The sequence below is a fragment of the Nycticebus coucang genome, chromosome 3, assembly GCF_027406575.1.
Source record: "Nycticebus coucang isolate mNycCou1 chromosome 3, mNycCou1.pri, whole genome shotgun sequence".
In the NCBI taxonomy this organism is placed as follows: Eukaryota; Metazoa; Chordata; class Mammalia; order Primates; family Lorisidae; genus Nycticebus; species Nycticebus coucang.
The window spans coordinates 63,927,990-63,952,479 of record NC_069782.1 but is presented as its reverse complement, the minus strand read 5'-3'; the positions used below and the strand labels follow the sequence as shown (position 1 = coordinate 63,952,479).

Genomic DNA, 24,490 nt, shown 5'->3' with positions numbered 1-24,490 from the left:
CGCCGCCCGCACACTGCACATATCTTATTTTGAAGTAAAAAAACAAAACAGGATCAAATACAATCACACCACCTCATGTGGCCAGCTGGCCAAGTTTGAGGACCCCTGGCTGTAGGACTTTGGGACAGGGCTTCTTAACCCTGGCACTACTGACATTTTGGGTTGGATAGTTCTTTGGGGGAGTAGTTATCCTGTGCATTGTAAGCTGTGGAGCAGCATCCTAGTCTGCATCCACTAGATGCCAGTGATGCCTATCTCCAAATCATGACAATTAAAAATGTCTCCAGACATCTGAAAATGTCCTCTAGATAGGGGGTGGAAAGGGGCAAAAATTGTATTGGGGTAAACAACTCCAAAATATTTTTTCTGTTCCCTCCTTTTCTTTTCTTTTTTTTTTTGAGACAGAGTCTCACTATGTCAACATGGGTAGAGCGCCATGGTATCCTAGCTTACAGCAACCTCAAACTCCTGGGTTCAAGGTATTCTCTTGCCTCAACCTCCTGAATGGCTGGGACTACAGGCAGCCACCACATGCCCAGCTATTTTTTCTATTTTTATTTATTTTGTTATTTATTTATTTTTTTGGGACAGAGTGTCCCAATGTTGCCCTTGGTAGAGTGCTATGGTGTCATAGCTCACAGCAACCTCAAACTCTTGGGCTTAAGTGATCCTCTTTCCTCAGCCTTCCAGGTAGCTGGGACTACAGGCACCTGCCACTTTTAGAGATGGGGTCTCGCTCTTGCTCAGGTTGGTCTCGAACCTGTGAGCTCAGGCAATCCACCTGCCTTGGCCTCTCAAGTGCTAGGATTACAGGCGTGAGCCACCGTGCCTGGCTCTTACCATTTGTTTTATTAATTGTTCTCTCTTGATTTTTTTCTTTTTGTTTTTTGTTTTGCAGTTTTTGGCTGGGGTCAGGTTTGAACCCGCCACCTCTAGCATATGGGGCCGGCGCCCTACTCCTTTGAGCCACAGGCGCCACCCTTCTCTCTTGATTTTTAACAATTTACTCCAAAACATAGCTGCTTAAAACCCTAAACTCTTTGTGGTGGCTCATGCCTGTTATCCTAGCACTCTGGGAGGCCAAGGCAGGTGGATTGCCTGAGCTCACAGGTTTGAGACCAGCCTGAGCAAGAGCAAGATCCCATCTCTAAAAATAGATTGGTGTTGTGGCTGGTGCCTGTAGTCCCAGCTACTCGGGAGGCTGAGACAAGAGAATCGCTTAAGCCCAGGAGTTTGAAGTTGCTGTGAGCTATGACACCATAGCTCTCTACTGAGGGCGACAAAGTGAGACTCTGTCTCAAAACAAAACAAACAAACAAACAAAAAATTCTCTAAACTCTTATTATTTCATATAGTTTTTGTGGGTCAGGTTTCAAGGAGTGTCCTTGCTAGGCTGTCCTGACTCAGGATCTTCCTCTAAAGGTTTCAGTTAAGATGTTGGCCAGGATTGCAGTCATATGAAGGTTTGATCTGCTTCCAAAGTGGCTCACTTCCATGCAGAGGGAGGTGGGTGCTGTTGTTTAGCTAATTGAGTATCCTCCCAACATGACAGCTGGCCTCCTTAGAGCAAGTGAGCCAAGGGAGTGAAAGCCAGGTGGAAGTGGTTTCTTTTATAATGTAGCCTTGTAAATCACATAGCATCACTTCTGTGGCATTGTGTACATTGCAAATGGTTCACTAGATCCAGCCCACTGTGCGGGATGAGAAATTAAGACTCGGCCCTCTTTACCATCCAACCTGTCCTCCTGCTGGACTGTCTCTTTGAGCTCAGAAGGCAAGGAGGGCAGGGATCACAGTGATGCTTCAGCCGCTGTTCAGGGAACAAGTTGGATGGGATGAGTGCGGGGGGTGCAGGAGAGGGTGAAAGTCAATTCAGAAGGATAAATAGAAGATAGAACTGTGGCATTGCATTTTGACATTTGTAGATGAACAGAAAAACAAATATTCCAAGCAACCACATGGGGGCGCTGCCGACCCACTGTTTGAGTTTTGTGACCATCTTGGCCTGGGCAGATGAGGTAGGTTTGTGCAAGGATGTGAGCATTGTTATGTTTTATTCTTTATTTTTATAAAAAGATGTGGAGGGCTAGACAGGGTGCCTCAGCCCTATTTTCCCAGTACTTGGGGGAGGCTGAGGTGAGAGGATTGCTTGAGTCCAGGAGTTTGTTCAAGAACGGTTTGGACTGCATAGTGAGACTCCCCTCCCCATCTCCGCATAAAATTTAAAAAATTATCAGGGTTGTGCATCTGTAATTCTACCTACTTGGGAGGCTGAGGTGGGAGGATTGCTTGAGCCCAGAGTTTGAAGTCCACTCCAGCCTGGACAATAAAGTAAGACACTGTCTCTAAAAGGAAAGAAAAAAAAAAAAAAAAAAAGAAAAGAAAAGGAGAAAATGGATGTGTCAAGAACAGTGATGAAGGCGGCGCCTGTGGCTCAGTGAGTAGGGCGCTGGCCCAATATACCGAGGGTGGCGAGTTTGAAGCCAGACCCGGCCAAACTGCAACAAAAAATAGCTGAGGATTGTGGCGGGTGCCTGTAGTCCCAATGACTCAGGAGGCTGAGATAAGAGAATTGCCTAAGCCCAAGAGCTGGAGGTTACTGTGAGCTGTGACGCCATGGCACTCTATCAAGGGTGACAAAGTGAGACTCTGTCTCAAAAAAGAAAAAAAAAAAAAGAACAGTGATGAGAAGAGCAGCCTCTGACATTGACTGTATGGGGGATCCATCAGGGGCATTCATGCATTCATTTTTAAGACACCCATCAGGTGCTTCCTACATGGCAGGCCTGGTGCTGGGTGCATGAGTGCATCTGTTTCTGTCCTTCTGGTACTCATCCCCTCTCTTTCTCTTTCCTCTCTCTTTCTCTCTAGAAATGGAGTCTCACTCTGTTACCCAGTCTGGAGTGCAGACTGGGTAACAATCATAACTCATTGCAACCTTGACTTCCTGTCCTCAAATGATCCTCCCATCTCAGCCTCCTGAGTCATTGGGACTACAGGTACAAGCAATCATGCCTGGCTCTCATTGTCATAATGGGAAAAAGACATAGGAAGCAGGTGATATTGTAAGTAATTATTTAATTATATTTGTGACACATACCCTAAAAAAAAGAGTAATTGAGGAATATACAAAAAAGATTAACACATGGTGCTTGGCGACAGCTCTGTCTCACAAAAAAAAAAAACAACTTATGCTTGGCACCTGTGGCTCAAGCGGCCAAGGCGTCAGCCACATACATCTGAGCTGGCAGGTTCGAATCCAGCCCATGCCCGCCAAACAACAATGATGGCTGCAACCAAACAATAGCTGGCTTTGTGCTGGGCGTCTGTAGTCCCAGTTACTTGGGAGGCAGAGGCAGGAGAATCACTTGACCCCAGGAGTTGGAGGTTGCTGTGAGCTGTGATGCCACAGCACTCTACCCAGGGCAATAGCTTGAGGCTCTGTCTCAAAAAAAATGATTAACACATGGGATCCTGAACCTAGGCACGGTGGTCAGGGAGGGCTTCCTGGAGGTGGCGCCCCTTGAGCTGAAATCATAACACTTTATGAAACTCCATGTCAAGTGATTTAAATCATGTACCTCACTTAGTCCTTATGGCAGCCCTATGAAGCGGGTAGTTTTTTTTAGACATGGGGTCTTGCTATGTCGCCTAGGCTAGTTGTCTTGAGTTCCTCGGAAGCAATCTTCCCATCTTGGCCTTCCAGAGTGCTGGGATCATAGGTATGAGACACTGCACCCAGCCTGAAGTGGGTAATATTACAACAAATGGGAAAACAGGCTCAGAAACCTGCTTAAAGTCTCTCTGAAGGCTGAATAGCAGTGCATTCCCCTAGGTGGAAAGGCACTGCAGAGAGGAAGCAACAGGTCTTGAGGTGGGAAAGGGCTTGGTCCATTGCAGGAAGCAAAAGGACAGTGTGTCCTAGCAAGTGGGGAAGGTGCTGAGTACAGCAAGGTGTACTTTTCATGTACATGAAAAGTTCATGTTGTGATTGGACCAGCCCAAGGCAGCACATCTTGACTTTGAGCTGGATCCTTGGAGGCATAAGCCGGGTGGAGGAAATGGAGACCATTGGAGCATGTGTGTGCTCCAATAAATCCCCACCTGTAGTTTAATCAAATGAAAAATTGATTGGGAATGCCTACAGTTGGTGAAGGTGATTGATTGGGAATGCCCACAGTTGGTGTAGGACAGTGATTTTTAACTTGTGTGCCAAGGTCCACTGGTGTGCCATGAAAGGATCTTAGCTATGCTGTGAAAAATTATAAATATCAGGGTGGCGCCTGTGGCTCAAAAGAGTAGGGTGCTGGCCCCAAATACCGGAGGGTGGGGTTCAAACCTGGCCCCGGCCAAAAACTGCAAAAAAACCCTCAAAAAACAAAAAACAAAAATTACATATCATTAATTAAATTATTTTCAAAAGTTCAGGCTTGGCGCCTATAGTACAGTGGTTACGGCACTGACCACATACACCAGGCAGGTGGGTTCGAACCCAGCCCGGGCCAGTTAAGCAACAATGACAACTGCAAAGGAAAAATAGCTGCGTTTTGTAACAAGGTGCCTGCTCTATCTTGGGAGGCTGAGGCAAGAGAATTGCTTAAGCCCAAGAGTTTGAGGTTGCTGTGAGCTATGACATCACAGCACTCTGCCAAGGGTGACATAATGAGACTCTGTCTCAAAAAAGAAAAAAAGAGGGTGGCGCCTGTGGCTCAGTAGGGAGGGTGCTGGCCCCATATACCAAGGGTGGTGGGTTCGAACCCGGCCCCAGCCAGCTAAAACAGCAATGACAACTGCAACAACAAAAAGCTGGGCTGGCTCGGCACCTGTGGCTCAAGCAGCTAAGGTGCCAGCCACATACACCTGAGCTGGCAGTTCGAATCTAGCCCGGGCCCACCAAACAATGATGGCTGCAACCAAAAAAAAAAAAGCCAGGTGTTGTGGTGTAGCTGTAGTCCCCTTGGGAGGCAGAGGCAGGAGACTGTCTTGAGCCCAGGAGTTGGAGGTTGCTGTGAGCTGTGATGCGATGGCACTCTACCCAGGGCAACAGCTTGAGGCTCTGTCTCAAAAAAAAAAAAAAAAAAAGAGATAAACCGGAAATGGAGACTTAAATTCTCTTTCCCGTCTTGCAGGATGGCAGGTGAAAAAGTTGAGAAGCCGGTTTCTAAAGAGAAGAAACCTGTTAATAAAGAGAAGAGGCCTAAGGCCAAGAAGGGGAAGCCCCACTGCAGCCGAAATCCTGTTCTTGTCAGAGGAATAGGCAGATATTCCCGATCTGCCATGTATTCGAGAAAGGCTATGTATAAGAGGAAACACTCAGCAGCTAAATCCAAGATTGAAAAGAAAAAGAAGGCGAAGGCACTTGCCACTGTTACAAAACCAGTTGGTGGGGACAAGAATGGTGGTACTCGGGTGGTTAAACTTCGCAAAATGCCTAGATACTATGCCACCGAAGATGTGCCTGGAAAGCTATTGAGCCAGGGCAAAAAACCATTCAGTCAGCATGTGAGAAAACCGCGATCTAGCATCACACCCGAGACCATTCTAATTATCCTCACTGGGCACCACAGAGGCAAGAGAGCGGTTTTCCTAAAGCAACTGGGCAGTGGCTTGCTACTTGTGACTGGACCTCTGTCCCTCAATAGAGTTCCTCTAGGAAGGACATATCAGAAATTTGTCATCACCACCACCACAAAAATTGACATCAGTAATGTTAAAATCCTGAAGCATCTTACTGATGCTTATTTCAAGAAGCAGCAGCTCCGGAAGCCCAGACACCAGGAAGGTGAGATCTTCACCACAGAAAAAGAGAAATATGAGATAACAGAATAGCGCAAGGTTGATCAAAAAGCTGTGGACTCACAGATTTTACCGAAGATCAAGGCTATTCCTCAGCTCCAGGGCTACCTGCGATGCATGTTTGCCCTGACAAATGGAGCCTACCCTCATAAAATGGTGTTTTAAATTTCTTTTCTTTTTTTTTTTTTTTTTGTAGAGACAGAGTCTCACTGTACCGCCCTCGGGTAGAGTGCCGTGGCGTCACACGGCTCACAGCAACCTCCAACTCTTGGGCTTACGCGATTCTCTTGCCTCAGACTCCCGAGCAGCTGGGACTACAGGCGCCCGCCACAACGCCCGGCTATTTTCTTGTTGCAGTTTGGCCGGGGCTGGGTTTGAACCTGCCACCCTCGGCATATGGGGCCGGCGCCCTACTCACTGAGCCACAGGCGCCGCCCTGTTTTAAATTTCTTAAAGAGAACCTAATTAAGTGGCTAATAGATTAAAAAAAAAAGAAAAAAGCCAGGTGTTGTGGTGGGTGCCTATAGTCCCAGCTACTCAGGAGGCTGAGGCAAGAGAATCTCTTAAACTCAAGAGTTGGAGGTTGCTGTGAGCTGTGAGGCCATGGCACTCTACCTAGGGCAACAAAGTGAGACTCTGTCTCAAAAAAAAAAGAAAGAAAAAAAGTTCAAAGTACAGTAAGGTTTTTCTTTTTTTTTTGATCAACACAATTTAAATGTGCTGTGGAAGTTTAACTAGATTCCAGTGGCCTGTGAGAGTTGAAAAACACTGGTTTAGGGAAGTAAGAAATCTCTAAACCACTGGAGAGAGCCTCCCATGATGGAAGCTTTGGGGAGGGCATCCTGGCATAATCTACTATGAAACTACTAAGGATGCTGTATGCTCATTTCTTTCATTGTCTGTTTTCTGATGCTTTGACACCAGGGATCTGGCTGATCCTGGAGAGACTACCTCTCCCCGAGTTAGTGTTGGGGGACTTGCTGTCTTCATTTCTTAAGGGCCCGGTTCGGACTCTTAACAGAGTTAGAAATTTCAGCCAAGGGTGGCGCCTCTGGCTCAAAGGGGTAGAGCGCCGGTCCCATATCCAAAGGTGGCGGGTTCAAACCCAGCCCCGGCCAAAAAAAAAAAGAAATTTCAGCCAAAAAGTAACAGACAACATAGAAAATGAAGGTAAAATCAAAGAGACTCCTTAGTGCAGCAGAAAGAAAGTTTTATTGAAGCATGGACTTTTTCAGAGAGAGGAAAAGGGTCTCCCTTGAGGGTCAGAGGAGAGGACACAAAGGTGTTACACAGGTCTAAGTATCTTATCTTAGTTCCTCCTACAATTATCCATAGAGTTTTTCCGTGGTCCCCCTAGGTATTTAGTTATTCTTGTCTATTTCTTGTTGGTCACAGATTATCTCAGTTGCCACATATGTCCATCTATCTTTCCCTTTTTAGCAATGATTGTTAACCACTATTTTACTGGTAATTATACGGTGGTGACTATTAGTCTTGTGATGTTTGTAGTATTTGTGGTGTGTGTTGTTTTGTAACTGTGGCCATTACCCCAGTTTTTGTTGCAAGCTAGAAAATGCATTTTTCCAGGCATGGTGGCTCATGCCTATAATTCCAGCACCTGGGAGGCTGATGCGGGTGGATTGTGTGAGCTCACAGGTTTGAGACCAGCCTGAGCCAGAGCAAGACCCTGTCTCTAAAAGATAGCTGAGCATTTTGGTGGATGCCTGTAGTCACAACTACTTGGGAGGCTGAGGCAAGAGAATTGATTGAACCCAAGAGTTTGAGGTTGTTGTGAGCTAAGATGCCATGGCACTTTACCAAGGGTGACCAAGTGAGACTCTGTGTCCAAAAAAAGAAAAAAGAAAAAGAAAAAGAAAAAGAAATTGCATTTTATGGAAAACAAGACATACTTGGTCAACTGAGTCACAACTGAAACCGTTTTCTTCTGGACCCTTTTAAACATCCTTATTTAGGAGTCCAGACTTTTCTCCTACTTCCCCATAAACCCTTTCCATTCCCAATCAATTAGCCAATTTCTAGAGATAATAAACAGCTCTCCTCTGAGTGCAACTTTCACAGCAAACCAACCTAGTCAGAGCTCTGAGTGTCCACCACCTCCTCTGAAGGGCTCTCACATTCTGGGTCAGGTACCAGATAACTGAAGGAGAGCTCCTATGCTGACAAGACTCACACTAGCCATTTAAGCCTGCTCACCCTTCCTTGTCCATTCCTTCCTATGGAAACCACAATAAAGATTCCTGCCCAGGGGCAGTGCCTGTGGCTCAAGGAGTAGGGCGCTGGCCCTATATCCCGGGGGTGGTGGGTTCAAGCCTGGCCTCGGCCAAAACTGCTAAAAAAAAAAAAAAAAAAAAAGATTCCTGCCCAGTATTCCTCCTGTTCCCTCTGCCTCCTAACAAATCCTGGTCTTTCCCATGTGGCCCTGCATGGCACACTGTGCCTTCTGCTTCTAGGAATCTGTGAGTATGAACTTCTTCCTTTGTGACAGTCATTTCTATGTCTGTATGTCTCAGCATACCTGATTTTTTTTTTTTTTTGAGAACAAGTCTTACGGGGCGGCGCCTGTAGCTCAAGGAGTAGGGCACCGGTCCCATATGCCGGAGGTGCCGGGTTCAAACCCAGCCCCGGCCAAAAACCACAAAAAAACAAACAAACAAAAAAACAAGTCTTACTCTGTTGCCCTGGATAGAGTGCTGTGGCATCATAACTCACAGCAACCTCAAACTCCTGGATTCAAGCAATCTTGCTGCCTCCAGAGTAGCTGGGACTATAGGTACCTGCCTCAATGCATGGATAATTTTTCTGTTTTTAGTAGAGACAGGGTTTCACTCTTGCTCAAGTTGGTCTTGAGCTCAAGCAATCCATCTACCTTGGCCTCCCAGAGTGTTAGGATTACAGACGTTAGCCACTGTGCACAGCCCCAGTTATTTTTTAAAATAACATATATGAAACTCTGGAAATATATCTTTGACAATGATGCCTAAGAGGTGAGAACTAATTTTGTTTTTATTAATTTTTATTTTTTGAGACAGAGTCTTGCTTTGTAACCCTTGGTAGAGTGCCATAGCATTGCAGCTCACAGCAACCTCAAACTCTTGGACTTAAGCGGTTCTCTTGCTTCTACCTCCTGAGTAGCCGGGATGACAGGTGCCTGCCACAACGCCCGGCTATTTTTAGAGATGAGGTCTCACTTTGGCTCAGGCTGGTCTTGAACCTGTGAGCTCAGGCAATCCACCCACCTTGGCCTCCCACGTGTTGGGATTACAGGCCTGAACCACTGCACCTGGCCCGTGAGAAGTAATTTTGGATTTTATAATCTCTGTAATTCTCAGTAAATGGAATGTCCTTTGTAGCACAGAAAATCTATTGTTTGAGTTTTGTGAAATCAGTTTCCTGCACTTTTCCAGGAAACTGATTTGCATTTGTGCAAAAGTTGGGTAACCTGTTCAGGGTATGCAGAGTTCACAGGGTGCCAGGCTATCTATTCTTGTGAAGGTTCTGTGAATTAATATAGATAAATCACTCAGACCTGTGCAGTGTAATAGGGTAGCCAGGGGGCTCATGGGGCTAGGGAGCACCTGAAACATGGCTGATACTAATAGAGACTAGCCGTTTTGTCAGCATAAAATGCACACTGGGCTGGGTATGGTGATACATACCTGTAGTCCCAGCTCCTCAGGAGGCTGAGGGAGGAGGATCACTTGAGCCCAGGAATTTGAATCTAGCCTGGGAAACGGAGCAAGATTGTGTGTCTATAAAACCAAACCAAACCAAAAAAACCGCATCCATTTCTATAAATGATTAATGTTAAAGCAAAAAAGTAAATAAAAATAAATAAATACATAGAGGGTGGCACCTATGGCTCAAAGGAGTAGGGTGCCAGCCCCATATACTGGAAGTGGTGGGTTCAAACCTGCCCCCGGCCAAATACTGCAAAAAAAAAAAAAAAAAAAAGAAAAAGAAAAAGAAAAATTCACACTGGATTTCAAAGACTTACGTAAAATTACATATTAATGAGATTTTTATTGACTACATGTTGAAGCAATATTGTGGATCTATTGGGTTAAATAGAATATATTATTATTATTATTATTTTGGTTTTTTGGGACAGTCTTACTCCATTGCCCTGAGTAGAGTACCATCATAGCTCATAGCACCCTCAAACTTCAAGTGATTCTCCCAAGAAACTGGGACTTACAGGTGCCTGCTATGACTCCAAGCTAATTTTTTTTTGTTTTTTGAGACAGAGTCTCATTCTATAGCCCTCAGTAGAGTGCTATGGTGTCATAGCTCACAGTAACCTCAAACTCTTGGGCTTAAGTGATTTTCTTTTTTCTTTTTTTGAAACAGAGCCTCAAGCTGTCACCCTGCATAGAGTGCTGTTGCATCACAGCAACTTCCAACTCCTGGACTCAAGCGAGTCTCCTGCCTCAGCCTCCATGTAGGTGGGACTACAGGCACCCACCACAATGCCTGGCTATTTTTTGGTTGCAGCAGTCATTGTTGTTTGGCGGGCCTGGGCTGGATTCGAACCTGCCAGCTCAGGTGTATATGGCTGGCGCCTTAGCTGCTTGAGCCATAGGCGCTGAGCCTTAAGTGATTTTCTTGCCCTCAGCCTCCCATGTAGCTAGGACTACAGGTGCCCGCCACAATGCCTGGCTAGTTTTAGAGATGAGGTCTGGCTCTGGCTCAGGCTAGTCTCCAGCGCTTGCCTCAAGTGATCCTCCTGGTTCAGCTTCCCAGAGTGTTAGGACTACAGGCATGAGCCACTAAGCCTGGCCTGAAGAACATACTTTTTTTTTTTTTTTCTTGAGACAGAGTCTCACTTTGTTACCCTTGGTAGAGTGGCATGGCGTCATAGCTCACAGCAACCTCAAACTCTTGGGCTTAAGTGATTCTCTTCCCTCAGCCTCCTGAGTAGCTGGAACTATGGATGCCCACCACAACACCCAGCTATACTATTGCTTTTTTTTTTTTTTTTCTTTGAGACAGAGTCTCAAGCTGTTGTCCCGGGTAGAGTGCCATGGCGTCACAGCTCATAGCAACCTCTAACTCTTGGGCTTAAGCGATTCTTTTGCCTCAGCCTCCCAAGTAGCTGGGACTACAGGTGTCTGCCACAACACTCAGCTATTTTTTTTGGTTGTAGCTGTCGTTGTTGTTTGGAAGGCCTGGGCTGGATTCGAACTCACCAGCTCCAGTGTATGTGGCTGGCACCCTAGCCGCTTGAGCTACAGGTGCCTAGCCTACTTTGGGTTTTTTTAAATCATAATTTTGTACATTGATGCATTTATGGGGTTCAGGGTACTACTTCAATATACAATGTGAAATGCTTACGTTGAACTAAGTAACACATCCATCACAATTATACTCATTTCTTCTCATTTCTTTTTTTTTTTTTTTTTTTGGCTGGGGCTGGGTTTGAACCCGCCACCTCCGGCATATGGGACCGGCGCCCTACCCCTTGAGCCACAGGCACCGCCCTCATTTCTTAATAGTTTTGAAATGTACCATTGCATCATGCACATTAGGTGAGGTCCCCCCAAACACCCTCCCTTCTCCCATATGCCCCCTCTCCTCTCTCTCCTCTTCCCTTCTTCTTTCTGGACTGTAGTTTTGTTTTGCCATTCATATGAATGTGTAAGTGATTATATATTGATTTCATAGTAGTATTGAGTGCATTGGATACTTTTTTTTTTTTTTAGAGACAGAGTTTCACTCCGTTGCCCTCTGTAGAGTGCTGTGGCGTCATAGCTCACAGCAACCTCCAGCTCTTGGGCTTAGGCGATTCTCTTGCCTCAGCCTCCCAGTAGCTGGGACTACAGGCACTTGCCACAATGCCTGGCTATTTTTTTGTTGTTGTTGCAGTTTGGTTGGGGCCAGGTTTGAACCCACCACCCTCAGTATATGGGGATGGCGCCGTACTCACTGAGCCACAAGTGCCACCCATTGGATACTTTTTTTTTCCATTCTTGAGATACTTTACTAAGAAGAATATGTTCCAGGTCCATCCAGGTAAACATAAAAGATGTGAAGACTCCATCTTTTGTTTTTTTTTTTATTAAATCATAGCTGTGTACATTAACGCGATCATGGGGCCCCATACACTGTTTTTTTTTTTGTAGAGAAAGAGTCTCACTTTGTCACCCTTGGTAGAGTGCCGTGGTGACACAGCTCACAGCAACCTCCAACTCCTGAGTTTAGGCGATTCTCTTGCCTCAGCCTCCCAAGTAGCTGGGACTACAGGTGCCCGCCACAACGCCCAGCTATTTTTTTGTTGCAGTTTGGCCAGAGCCGGGTTTGAACCCATCACCCTTGGCATATGGGGCTGGTGCCCTATTCACTGAGCCAAAGGCGCCGCCCCATACACTGGTTTTATATACCATTTGACATATTTTCATAACACTGGTTAACATAGCCTTCCTGGCATTTTCTTAGTTATTGTGTTAAGACATTTATATTCTACATTTAGTAAGTTTCACATGGACCCTTGTAAGATGCACCGTAGGTGTAATCCCACCAATCACCCTCCCTCAGCCCATCCTCCTCCTCCATCCCCTTCCTCTCCCCCTTCCCCATATTCTTAGGTTATAACTGGGTTATAGCTTTCATATGAAAGCCATAAATTAGTTTCATACTAGGGCTGAGTACTTTGGATACTTTTTCTTCCATTCTTGAGATACTTTACTAAGAATATGTTCCAGCTCCATCCAGGTAACATAAAAGATGTGAAGGCTCCATCTTTTTTATGGTTGCATAGTATTCCATGGTGTACATACACCACAATTTGTTAATCCATTTATGGGTCAGTGGGCACTTGGACTGTTTCCATGTCTTGGCTATTATGGATTGGGATTCAATAAACATTCTGGTGCAAATGTCTTCGTTGTAAAATAATTTTTGATCATCTGGGTATATACCTAGTAGAGGAATTGCAGGGTCGAACGGTAGGTCTATTTTTAGTTCCTTGAATGTTCTCCAAACTTCTTTCCAAAACGGTCATATTAGTTTGCGTTCCCAGCAGCAGTGTAGAAGCATTTCCTTCTCTCCACATCCATGCCAACATCTGTAGTTTTGTAATGTGGGCTAATCTTACTGAAGTTAGATGATATCTCAAAGTGGTTTTGATTTGTATTTTTCTGATGATTAAAGATGAGCATTTTTTCATGTGTTTGTAGGCCACGCGCCTGTCTTCATCAGAGAAGTTTCTGTTCAAGTTGCTTGCCCACATAGAAATGGGGTTATTTGTTCTTTTCTTATTGATTAGTTTGAGTTCTCTGTAGATTCTAGTTATCAGACCTTTGTCGGAAGTATAACCTGCAAAAATCTTCTCCCATTCTGAAGGTTGTCTGTTTGCTTTATTTACTGTGCTCTTGGCTGTGCAAAAGCTTTTTAGTTTGATCAGATCCCAGTAATGTATTTTTGGTGTTGCTTCAATTGCCTGGAGGGTTCTCATAAAATATTCTCCCAGGCCAATTTCTTCAAGTGTTTTCCCCACACTCTCTTCTAGTATTTTTTTTTTTTTTGCAGTTTCTGGCTGGAGCTGGGCTTGAACCTGCCATCTCTGGTATATGGGGCCAGCGCCCTATTCCTTTCAGCCACAGGCTCCACCCTCTCTTCTAGTATTTTTTTTTTTTTTTTTTGAGACAGAGCCTCAAGCTGTTGCCTGGGTAGAGTGCTGTGGCATCACAGCTCATAGTAACCTCCAATTCCTGGGCTCAAGTGAGTCTCCTGCCTCCACCTCCCAAGTAGCTGGGACTACAGGCACTTGCCACAACGCCCGGCTATTTTTTGGTTGCAGTTGTCATTGTTTGGTGGGCCCGGGCTGGATTCGAACCCGCCAGCTCAGGTGTATGTGACTGGTGCCCTAGCCGCCTGAGCCACAGGCACCAATCCTCTTCTAGTATTTATATTTAAGACATACTGGGTAGTAGTGATAAAAACATAAGAACTGTCAAAATACTATTCAGAAAGTAAAAGTCTTAGAGTGCACCAAAGTGTTCATATTGAGAAAATTATTATAAAGAGTATTACAATACCTTTATTTCTATTACAGGTCTTTTTTGTATAGGCGAATTGGTACTAGCATGGAAGCTTCCATAAGTTGGTCAGACTTTAAGAGAATTCAGATCAGAGAGAAATTGTACAGATGTCTGATTGTATAAAAGCAGAGTATTAATTATAGAGAAGAATCCAGTGTTGGACAATTTATATACATATGTACATTTAATAGGAGCAGGAGAATGACTTCATGTCTTAAATTTAAATCTTTTATCCAGTGAGAATCAATTTTTGTTAAAGGTGAAAGGTGGGGGTCCAGTTTCAGTCTTCTACAGGTTGCCAGCCAGTTCACCCAGCACCATTTATTAAAAAGGGAGTCTTTCCCCCACTGAATATTTTTGATAGGCTTGTCAAAGATCAAATGATGATAAGTAGCTGGGTTCATCTCTTGGTTCTCTATTCTGTTCCATACATCTACCTCTGTATTTTTGTGCCAGTAACATGCTGTTTTGATCACTATAGATTTATAGTATAGCCTGAAGTCTGGTAAAGTGATCCCTTCTGATTTGTTCTTATTTCTGAGTAATGTATTTGCTCAAATGATATTTGAGGTTTTTTTCTGATTCCATATAAAACGAAGTACTATTTTTTTTTTGTAGAGACAGTCTCACTGTACCGCCCTTGGGTAGAGTGCCGTAGCGTCACACGGCTCACAGCAACCTCTAACTCTTGGGCTTACGTGATTCTCTTGTCTCAGACTCCCGAGCAGCTGGGACCACAGGCGCCCACCACAACGCCCGGCTATTTTTTTGTTGCAGTTTGGCCGGGGCTGGGTTTGAACCCACCACCCTCGGCATATGGGGCTGGTGCCCTACTCACTGAGCCACAGGTGCCGCCCTCACGAAGTACTATTTTTCAAGATCTTTGAAGTATGACAACGGTGCTTTAATAGGGATTGCATTAAATCTGTATATTGCTTTGGGTAGTATGGACATTTTAACAATGTTGGTTCTTCCCAGACATGAGCATAGTATGTTTTTCCGTTTGTTAACATCTTCAGCTATTTATTTTCTTAGAGTTTCATAGTTCTCTATATAGAGATCTTTCATGTCCTTTATTAGGTAAATTCCCAGATATTTCATCTTCTTTGGCACTATAGTAAAAGGAATAGTCCTCGATTGTTTTTTTCAGCTTGAGTATTGTTGGCATATATAAAAGCTACTGACTTGTAAGTATTAATTTTGTATCGTGAGATGCTGCTGTATTCCTTGATCACTTCTAAGAATTTTGAAATTGAGTCCCTGGGATTGGATTTTCCAGGTGTAGGATTATATCATCAGTGAAGAGTGAGAGTTTGATCTCTTCTGACCCTATTTGGATACCTTGATCACCTTCTCTTGCCTGATTGTGATGGCTAAGACTTCCATTACTATGTTAATAGCAGTGGAGACAGTGGGCATCCTTGCCTTGTTCCTGATCTGAGTGAAAATGTTTTCAAATTTACACCATTCAATATGATATTGGCTGTGGGTTTGCTGTAGATGGCCTCTATCAGTTTAAGAAATGTCCCTTCTATGCCTATTTTCTTAAGTGTTCTGATCATGAAAGGATGCTGGATATTATCAAAGGCTTTTTCTGTGTCAATTGAGAGAATCATATGGCCTTTGTTTTTTATTTTATTGATGTGATGTATTATATTTATAGATTTGTGTATGTTGAACCAACCCTGTAACCCTGCAATAAAACCAACTTGATCATGGTGTAAAATTTTTTTGATGTGTTGTTGAATTCTATTTGCTAAGATCTTATTGAATATTTTTGCATCAATATTCATTAATGATATTGGTCTATAATTTTCTTTCTTTGTTGGATCCTTTCCTGGTTTGGGTATCAGGATGATATTTGCTTCATAGAATGTGTTGGGAAGTATTCCTTCTTTTTCTATGCTTTGGAAAAGGTTGTATAATATAGGTACTAGTTCCTCTTGAAAGGTTTGATAGAATTCAGATGTGAAGCCATCTGGTCCTGGACTTTTCTTTTTTGGGAGATTTCATATTGTTGATGCTATTTCAGTGATCAATATAGGTCTATTCAAGATATCTAATTCTTTCTGGTTGAGTCTAAGAAGGTGGCGTGCTTCCAGGTATTAGTCTATTTCCTTAGATTTTCATATTTCTGGGAATAGAGATTTTTGTAGTAATCATTGCGGATTTTTTTTTTTTTTTTTTTGTGGTTTTTGGCCGGGGCTGGGTTTGAACCCGCCACCTCCAGCATATGGGACCGGCGCCCTACTCCTTGAGCCACAGGCGCCGCCCTTTTTTTTTTTTTTTTGAGACAGAGTCTCACTTTGTCATCCTCAGTAGAGTGCTGTAGAGTCACAGCTCACAGCAACCTCCAGCTTTTGGGCTCAGGCAATTCTTTTGCTTCAACCTCTTAAGTAGCTGGAACTACAGCTATTTAATAAAATGCCTGGCTATTTTATTTGTTGTTGTTGCAGTTTGGCCAGGGCCGGGTTCAAACCTGCCACCCTTGGTATATTGGGCTGGCACCCTACTCATCGAGCCACAGGCACCACCACAATCATTGAGGATTTTTTTAATTTCTGAAGTGTCTGTTGTTATTTCTCTTTTATCATTTATGATAGATGATATTAGAGATTTTACTTTTCTTTTTTTGGTTAGGTTGGCCAAAGGTTTATCAATTTTGTTAATCTTTTCAAAAAATCAACTCTTTGTTTTGTTGATCTTCTGAATGATTCTTTTGTTTTCAATTTCATTTAATTCTTCCCTAAGTTTGGTTATTTCTTTTCTTATGCTGGATTTGGGGTTGGAATTTTCTTCCTTTTCCAGTTGCTTGAGATGATCCATTAAGTTGTTGGCTTCCTCTCTTTCTGTTTTCTTAATGAAGGCTTCCAAAGGTATAAATTTCCCTTTTAGGACTGCCTTTGCAGTATCCCACAGGTTTTGATAATTTATGTCTTTGTTATCATTTTGTTCCAAAAATTTGGTGATTTCCTTTTTTTTTTTTTTTTTTTGTAGAGACAGTCTCACTTTATGGCCCTCAGTAGAGTGCCGTGGCCTCACACAGCTCACAGCAACCTCCAACTCCTGGGCTTAAGCGATTCTCTTGCCTCAGCCTCCTGAGTAGCTGGGACTACAGGCGGTGATTTCCTTCTTAATCTCATCTTTGACCCAGCTGTCATTCAGCCTAAGATTATTTAGTTTCCACGACTTTGTTTGAGTATGAGGATTCCTGTTGCTGTTGTTGAGTTCAACTTTTATTCCATGGTGGTCCGAGAAGATACAAGGAATAATTTCTATACTTTTAAATTTGCTGAGGTTAGATTTGTGTCCTAGGATATGATCTATTTTGGTGATTTGGTGAGCTGATGAGAAGAATGCTTATTCAGTTTTATTAGGGTGAAATGTTCTGTAGAGGGCTGTGAAGTCCATTTGTTCTAGGGTCAGGTTTAAATCTAATATTTCTTTGTTTAGTTTCTACTTGGATGATCTATCCAAAACTGTCAAAGGGGTGTTAAAATCTCCAACTACTATAGTGCAGGAAGATATCAAGTCGTTCTTATCTGTTAGGGTCTGCTTTATCAAATGTTAATTATTGAAATCTCTTCATGTTGGGTCTTTCCCTTGACAAGTGTGTAGTGACCTTCCCTGTTTTTCTTTATCTTTGTTGGTTTAAAGCCAATTGTATCAGCTACTAAAATTGCAACACCTGTTTTTTTCTGGTTTCCATTTGCCTGTAATATATAAGTCCATCCCTTTACCCCGAGTCTACTTTTATCCTTTAAGGTAAGGTGAGATTCTTGTATACAGCATATATCCGGTCTGAGTTTATATATCCAGTCAGCCAGCCTGTGCCTCTTTAGAGGACAATTTAAACCATTCACATTAATTGAAAGAATTGATAAGCCTGGTTGTGTTTTGGGTGTCATGATTTTTGGATGTCCAGTGGATGTTTTTAATCCTCACCACTGTGGAAGTTAGGTTTTGTTCAAAAATTTCTGGGTGAGTTTACTTTGGAGGTAGAGCATTGCTCTGGTCATTGTGGAGGATGGGTCTGAGAATATCCTGGAGATCTGGTTTAGCTATGGCAAATTTCTTCAACATGTCTATGTCACTATTTGATTTCTCCATCACAGATGAAACTCAGTTTAGCTGGATAGAGGATCCTGGGCTGAAAGTTGTTTTGTTTTAGGAGATTGAAGGTCGATGACCATCTTCTTCTGGCTTGAAATGTTTCGGCTGAGAGATCGGCAGTTATTCTGATACTTCTCCCTTTATAGGTGATGCTTTTCTTATGTCTGGCTGCTTGCAGAATTTTCTCCTTTGTCTTAACTTTGGCAAAGTTAATCATAGTGTGTCTCGGAGATGCTTTATTTGGTTTGAGTCTTGCTGGGGTTCTGAAACTGTCTGCTATCTGAAGCTCTGTATTTCTTTCAATGCTTGGGAAATTCTCCTCCAAAATCTCTTGGAGTAGAGCATCTGTACCTTTAGGACCATCTTCTTCTCCTTCGGGAATTCCTATCAGATGAATGTTTGATCTTTTGGAGTAATCCCACAACTCTCTCAGGGAATGATCAGTTTTTGCTCTTCATTTGTCTGCCTCTTTGAGTGTTTGGGAACATTCAAAAGCTTTGTCTTCAGTTTCAGAGATCCTTTCTTCTGCCTGGTCAACTCTATTACTGAGGGATTCTATTGTATTTTGGAGCTCCTTAACTAACTTTTTTTTTTTTTTTTTGGGTAGAGACAGAGTCTCACTTTATTGCCCTCGGTAGAGTGCCATGGTGTCACACAGCTCACAGCAACCTCCAGTTCCTGGGCTTAGGTGATTCTCCTGCCTCAGTCTCCCGAGTAGCTGGGACTACAGATGCCTGCCACAATGCCCAGCTATTTTTTTGTTGAATTCAGCCAGGGCTGGGTTTGAACCCACCACCCTCAGTGTATGGGGCCGGCACCCTACTCACTGAGCCACAGGCATCGCCCTCCTCAACTAACTTTTTGGTTTCCTTTAGCTCTGCTATCTCTTTTCTCATTATGTCCATATCTTTGGTGACTTGGGCTTTGAATTCATTAATTTCTTGAGACAACTTTAGAACTACTCTTTGGAATTCAATTTCTATCTTTTCTTCCTTTCTATTTATCTTATTTGCCATCCATATTCTGAATTTGACTTCTGACATTGCCGCCATTTGTCTATGAATGGCATCTTCAGTTGTATCTCCTTTGTCATTTCTTGTGGGGGTTGATCTACTCTGGTTATTCATATTGCCCAGAGTTCTTCTGTTGGGTTCACACCAAGTTTATTTTCCATTGTTTGGTTATTAAAATTGGTAGGGTGACGGGCAGTGCCTGTGGCTCAAAGGAGTAGGGCGCCGGCCCCATATGCCAGAGGTGGTGGGTTCAAACCCAGCCCTGGCCAGAAACTGCAAAAAAAAAAAAAATAAATAAAATTGGTAGGGTGAGATTGAATTGGGGTTCCCAGGTAGTAGTGATAGCCCCTTACCAAAGCGTTAGGCTTTGTAATTGTGGCTTATCTCCACAACCTTACAACATCCCCTTTCAGAGTTTTGGCTGGAGACTCTGAGGACCTACTGGGTGAGACAGCACAAGCTAGCTCTGTTTTGATATGAGCCAACCTCTACCCTATCCTAAGAAGCCACAGTATTAGATTTAAATCTCAACTGTGAAGAGATACAAACAGCTGTGGCAACCTTGTTTTCCACTACAGAACTTCAAAGGTCAACCTCAGAATGTCCCGAGTGTACAGCGCCAGACACAGGTTCCAATTAAATTCTCAGGCAGTGCAAACCCTGCTCAACAGAGAGGGGTTCAAGGGTCTCCAACAGCACAATTGGAGCCAGGGATCCACACTCCCACCCACCAGACTCAGTCCACACTTTTGTCCGCTTCTCTGCTCACGGGCCCAGTTGGAGCCAGGGGCCATGCCCTGCCCACCGGTCTCAGTCCACACCCAACTATCCTGTGCTTGCCAGACCAGTTGGAGTCAGGGGATCACACCTGTGCCTGCCAGTCTCCATTCACTGCTTGGCAAGCCTCTATTCACAGGCTCTGTTTGAGTCAGGGCACCACACCCCACCCACAGGTCTAAGTCCTCACCTGGTAAGCCTCTGCTCACCAGCCCCTCTGGAGACAGAGGACCATGCCCTTGCTCTCAGGTCTCAGTTCACACCTAGCAAGCCTCTGGCCACAGGCCCAGCAGGGGCTGGAGACCAGACCTGTCTGCTGAACTCAGTCCATATGGGGCAACCCGTCTCCCGCTGTGGGCGCCATCAGAGCCAGAGGTTCTGCACTCCATCCCACCAGACACAGCCCAAACTGAGGGTTAACACCACCCCTGGCCAGGCATAGTCATAACCAGGGGACTGCTCCTCCTCCCACTGAGTGTCCCTTTCTTCCCATCCCCTCTTTCTTTCTCGTTAGTCACAGATTCTGTCCTGATGTTTGGCGGTCCACACTATGCCCCTATCTCTCAGGACAAGACCAAATACTCTGTGCTTGGCAGGGGGAAGAACTTCAGACTGCCATGCGATGGGGAAGGGTGGACTGGGAGTTTGGACTTGTGGGGGAAAACATCTGTTCAATTTTATGCCTGGCGGGCTGGTGTCTAGGTTCATTAGTGGGATCTCCCTGGAGAAAGAGACCTGGAGTTTAGCAGCTCTCTCCAATGAAGTGATATGAGAGGTCTTTTGTTCCCTGCTCATTCACAGATAGCCTGCGGCAGGCCTCCTGCTTAGGGGAGGGGTCTCCCGTCCTCTAGTCAATAGGCTTTGTACCTGAAATTTGTTTTTTTTTTTTTTTTTTTTGTAGAGACAGAGTCTCACTGTACCGCCCTCAGGTAGAGTGCCATAGCGTCACATGGCTCACAGCAACCTCTAACTCTTGGGCTTACGTGATTCTCTTGCCTCAGCCTCCAGAGCAGCTGGGACTACAGGCGCCCGCCACAACACCTGGCTATTTTTTTGTTGCAGTTTGGCCAGGGCTGGGTTTGAACCCACCACCCTCGGCATATGGGGCCGGCGCCCTACTCACTGAGCCACAGATACCGCCCGAAATTTGTTTTCTTGAATGTTCTTCCTTGGAGTTACAGCTTGCTGTACTTCTTTCTTGGCTCGGCTCCCCACCTTTGGCTTCATAGAGTCCAATTCCGTCCAGTTTTTCTTCCTCTGGTCAGGAGCCTCTGCAGAGGGTTGCTTTGGCCATCTTCCCAGAATTCCTGCTAGTCTTTACTATTGTTCTGGAGGCTGGAATGTCCAGGCTTAAGGCTCTGGTAGATTCAGTGTCTGGTAAAGGTCTGCTTTCTAGTTCATAGATGGCCATCTTCTCATGGTATCTTCACATGGCAGAAGCCTTTTGGGTTTTTTTGAGACAGAATCTCAATCAGTGTCCCTGGGTAGAGTGCCATGGTGTCAGGGTAGCTCACAGCAACCTCAAACTCTTGGGCGCGAGTGATCTTCTTGCCTCAGGTTTTTTTTTGTTGTTGTTTGTTTGTTTGTTTTTAATGAGACAGAGTCTCAGTTGATCACCCTGGGTACAGTGCCGTGGTGTCTTAGCTCACAGCAACCTCAAACTCTTGGGTTCAAATGATTCTCTTGTGTCAGCCTCCCAAGTAGGTGGGATTAATAGCCGACATAATGCCTGGCTATTTTTTTAGAGATGGGGTCTCGCTCTTGCTCAGGCTGGTTTCGAACTCATGAGCTCAGGCAATCCATCTGCCTCGGGCTCCCAAGTGCTGGAATTACAGTCATGAACCACTTTGTCCAGTCTGAACAACATACTTTTAAAGAACCAATGTGCCAAAAAAGAAATCACAAGGGAGGCCGAGTATGGTGGCTCACACCTGTAATTCTAGCACTCTGGGAGGCTGAGGCAGATGGATTGCCTGAACTCAGGAATTTAAGAGCAGCCTGAGCAAGAGTGAGAGCCCATCTCTACTAAAAATAGGAAAACTTAGCTAGGTGTGATGGCAGGTGCCTGTAGCTTCAGCTACTTGGGAGGCTGAGGCAGGAGATGGCTTGAGCCCAAGAATTTGAGGTTTCTGTGAGCTTGGCTGACACCATGGCACTCTAGCCTAGGGGAACAGAGTGAGACTGTCTCAAAAAAAAAAAAAAGAAAAAGGAAAAGAATAAAGAAAAAAGAAATCACAAGGGAAATTAGAAAATACTTTGAGAGAAATGAAAACATAATATATTACTGATGGGTAGCAGTGAAAGCAGTGCTCAATGGGAAATTCAGAACTGCATATGCCTACATTAGAAAGGAAGAATGGGGCTCGGCTCCTGTAGCTCAAGCGGCTAGGGTGCCAGACACATACACTGGAGCTGGTCGGTTCGAATCCAGCCCGGGCCCGCCAAACAGCAATAACAACTACAACCAAAAAATAGCCGGGGCATTGTGGTGGGTGCCTGTAGTCTGAGCTCCTTGGGAGTCTGAGGGAAGAGAATTGCTTAAGCCCAAGAGCTGGAGGCTGCTGTGAGCTGTAACCAAGGGAGACATAGTGCAACTTTGTTTCAAAAAAAAGAAGAAGAAAAAAAAAAAGAAAGGAAGAATGGGAAAAAGGATGAATGTATGCAGTGGCTCATGCCTGTAATCCTAGCACCCTGGGAGGCCAAGATGGGAGGAGACCTTGAGCTCAGGAGTTTGAGACCAACCTGAGCAAGAGTGAGACACCAGTCTCTACTAAAAATAGAAAAACTTAGTTGGGCATTTCAGTGGGTATCTGTAGTCTCAGCTACTCAGGAGGCCTAGGCAGGAGGATTGCTTGAGCCCAGGAGTTTGAAGTTACAGAGAGCATAAAGACACCACTGGCACATTAGCCAGGGTGAAAGAGTGAAACTGTGTCAAAAAAAAAAAAAATTCTAGCATTCTGGGACTCCAAAGTGAGAGGATCCCTTGAGTTCAGGTGTTCAAGACCAGCCTTAGCAGGAGCCAAGACCCTATCTCTACCAAAAAATACAAAATATTAGCTGAGTGTTGTGGTGAACACCTTTAGTGCCAGCTATTCAGGAGGCTGAAGCAAGAGGATCACATAAGCCAAGAGTTTGAGATTGCTATGAACTAGGCTGATGCCATGGCATTTTAGCCTGGGCAACAGGGTAAGACTATCTCAAAAAAAAAAAAAAATTGAGATAGGAGGATTGCCTGAGGCTAGGAGTTGGAGACTAGCCTGGGCAACATAGTTAGACCCTATCTTAGGTATGCTAAGAGAGAAGATACAAATAACTGAAATTAGAAATGATAGTATAGACATTACTAGTGACCTTCCTGAAATTAAAAGAATGTTATGAACAGTTGTACACCAAAAAATTAGATAATCAGGATGAAATGGGCAAATTTCTAGAAACACACAAATTACCAAAACTGACTCAAGAAGAAATAGAAATCCCAACAGACTTAGAACAAGTAAGTGGTGGCAGTGCCTATAGCTCAGTGGGTAGGGTGTTGGCTTGTGGGTTCGAACCTCGCCTGGGCCAGCTAAAACAACGACGACTGCAACAACAACAAAAAAATACCCAGGGAGTGGCACCTGTGGCTTAAAGGAGTAGGGCACCAGCCCCATATACCAGAGGTGGTGGGTTCAAACCCAGCCCTGGCCAAAAACTGCAAAAAATAAAAATAAAAATAAAAAATAAAAAGAGGCTGGGCACCCGTAGCACAGTGGTTACAGCACCAGCCACATGCATTGAGGCTGTCGGGTTCAAACAATAATGACGATTGCAACCAAAAAAATAGCCAGGCGTTGTGGCGGGTGCCTGTAGTCCAAGCTACTTGGGAGGCTGAGGCAAGAGACTTGCTTAAGCCCAAGAGTTTGAGGTTGCTGTGAGCTGTGATGCCACAGCACTCTACCAAGGGTGACATAATGAGACTCTGTCTCAAAATAAATAAATAAATAAATACATAAAATAAAAAGAAATACCTCCCAACAGAGAAAAGGGCATGACCAGATGACTTCAGTGATAAAATCTAACAATGATTAAAAAAAAAAATTAGCACAAGTTCTTAGATGCTCCTAAAAGACACAAGAGAAGGGAACACTTTTTTTTTTTTTGAAACAGAATCTTGCTCTGTCACCCTCAGTAGAGTGCCGTGGTGTCATAGTTCACAGCAACCTCAAACTCTTTGGCTCAAGTGATTCTCTTGCCTCAGCCTATTAAGTAGCTGAAACTACAGGTTCCCACCACAATGCCCAGCTATTTTTACAGAGTCTTGCTCTTGCTCAGGCTATTCTGAAACTCCTGAGCTCAGGCAATCTACCCACCTTGGCCTCCCAGAGTGCTAGGATTATAGGTGTGAGCCACTGTGCCCTGCCTGAGGGAATACTTCTCAACATATCCTTTGCCACCAGCATACTCTGATGCCAAAGCCAGACAATGATATCCCAGCAAAATTACAGACTCAACAAAATAATAGCAAATCAAATTCAACAGCACATTATACACCACAGCCAAATGGATTTTTCCCCCTAGTGAATCCTGCCTCTTGGTATTCATGCTCTGTGTAGTCTTCACCCCATGCTGAATAGTGCTGGCTCATGTGACCAATAGGATATTGCAGGAATGATGGTGTGTGATTCCCGAGACTAGATTGTGGCTCCTCCTTGATCTTTCTCTTGGAATACTAGCTGGGGAAAACCATCTGCCATA

General features: G+C 44.2%; 1 pseudogene across 1 annotated transcript; it reads left to right on the top strand.

Annotated features, from left to right (window-relative positions):
• The first annotated feature begins 5,130 nt into the window (after positions 1 to 5,130).
• On the top strand, positions 5,131 to 5,961 carry LOC128582150 (60S ribosomal protein L6-like; annotated as a pseudogene). The gene has a single exon (XR_008378995.1). The product of XR_008378995.1 is annotated as a 60S ribosomal protein L6-like (transcript).
• The last annotated feature ends 18,529 nt before the right edge of the window (positions 5,962 to 24,490 follow it).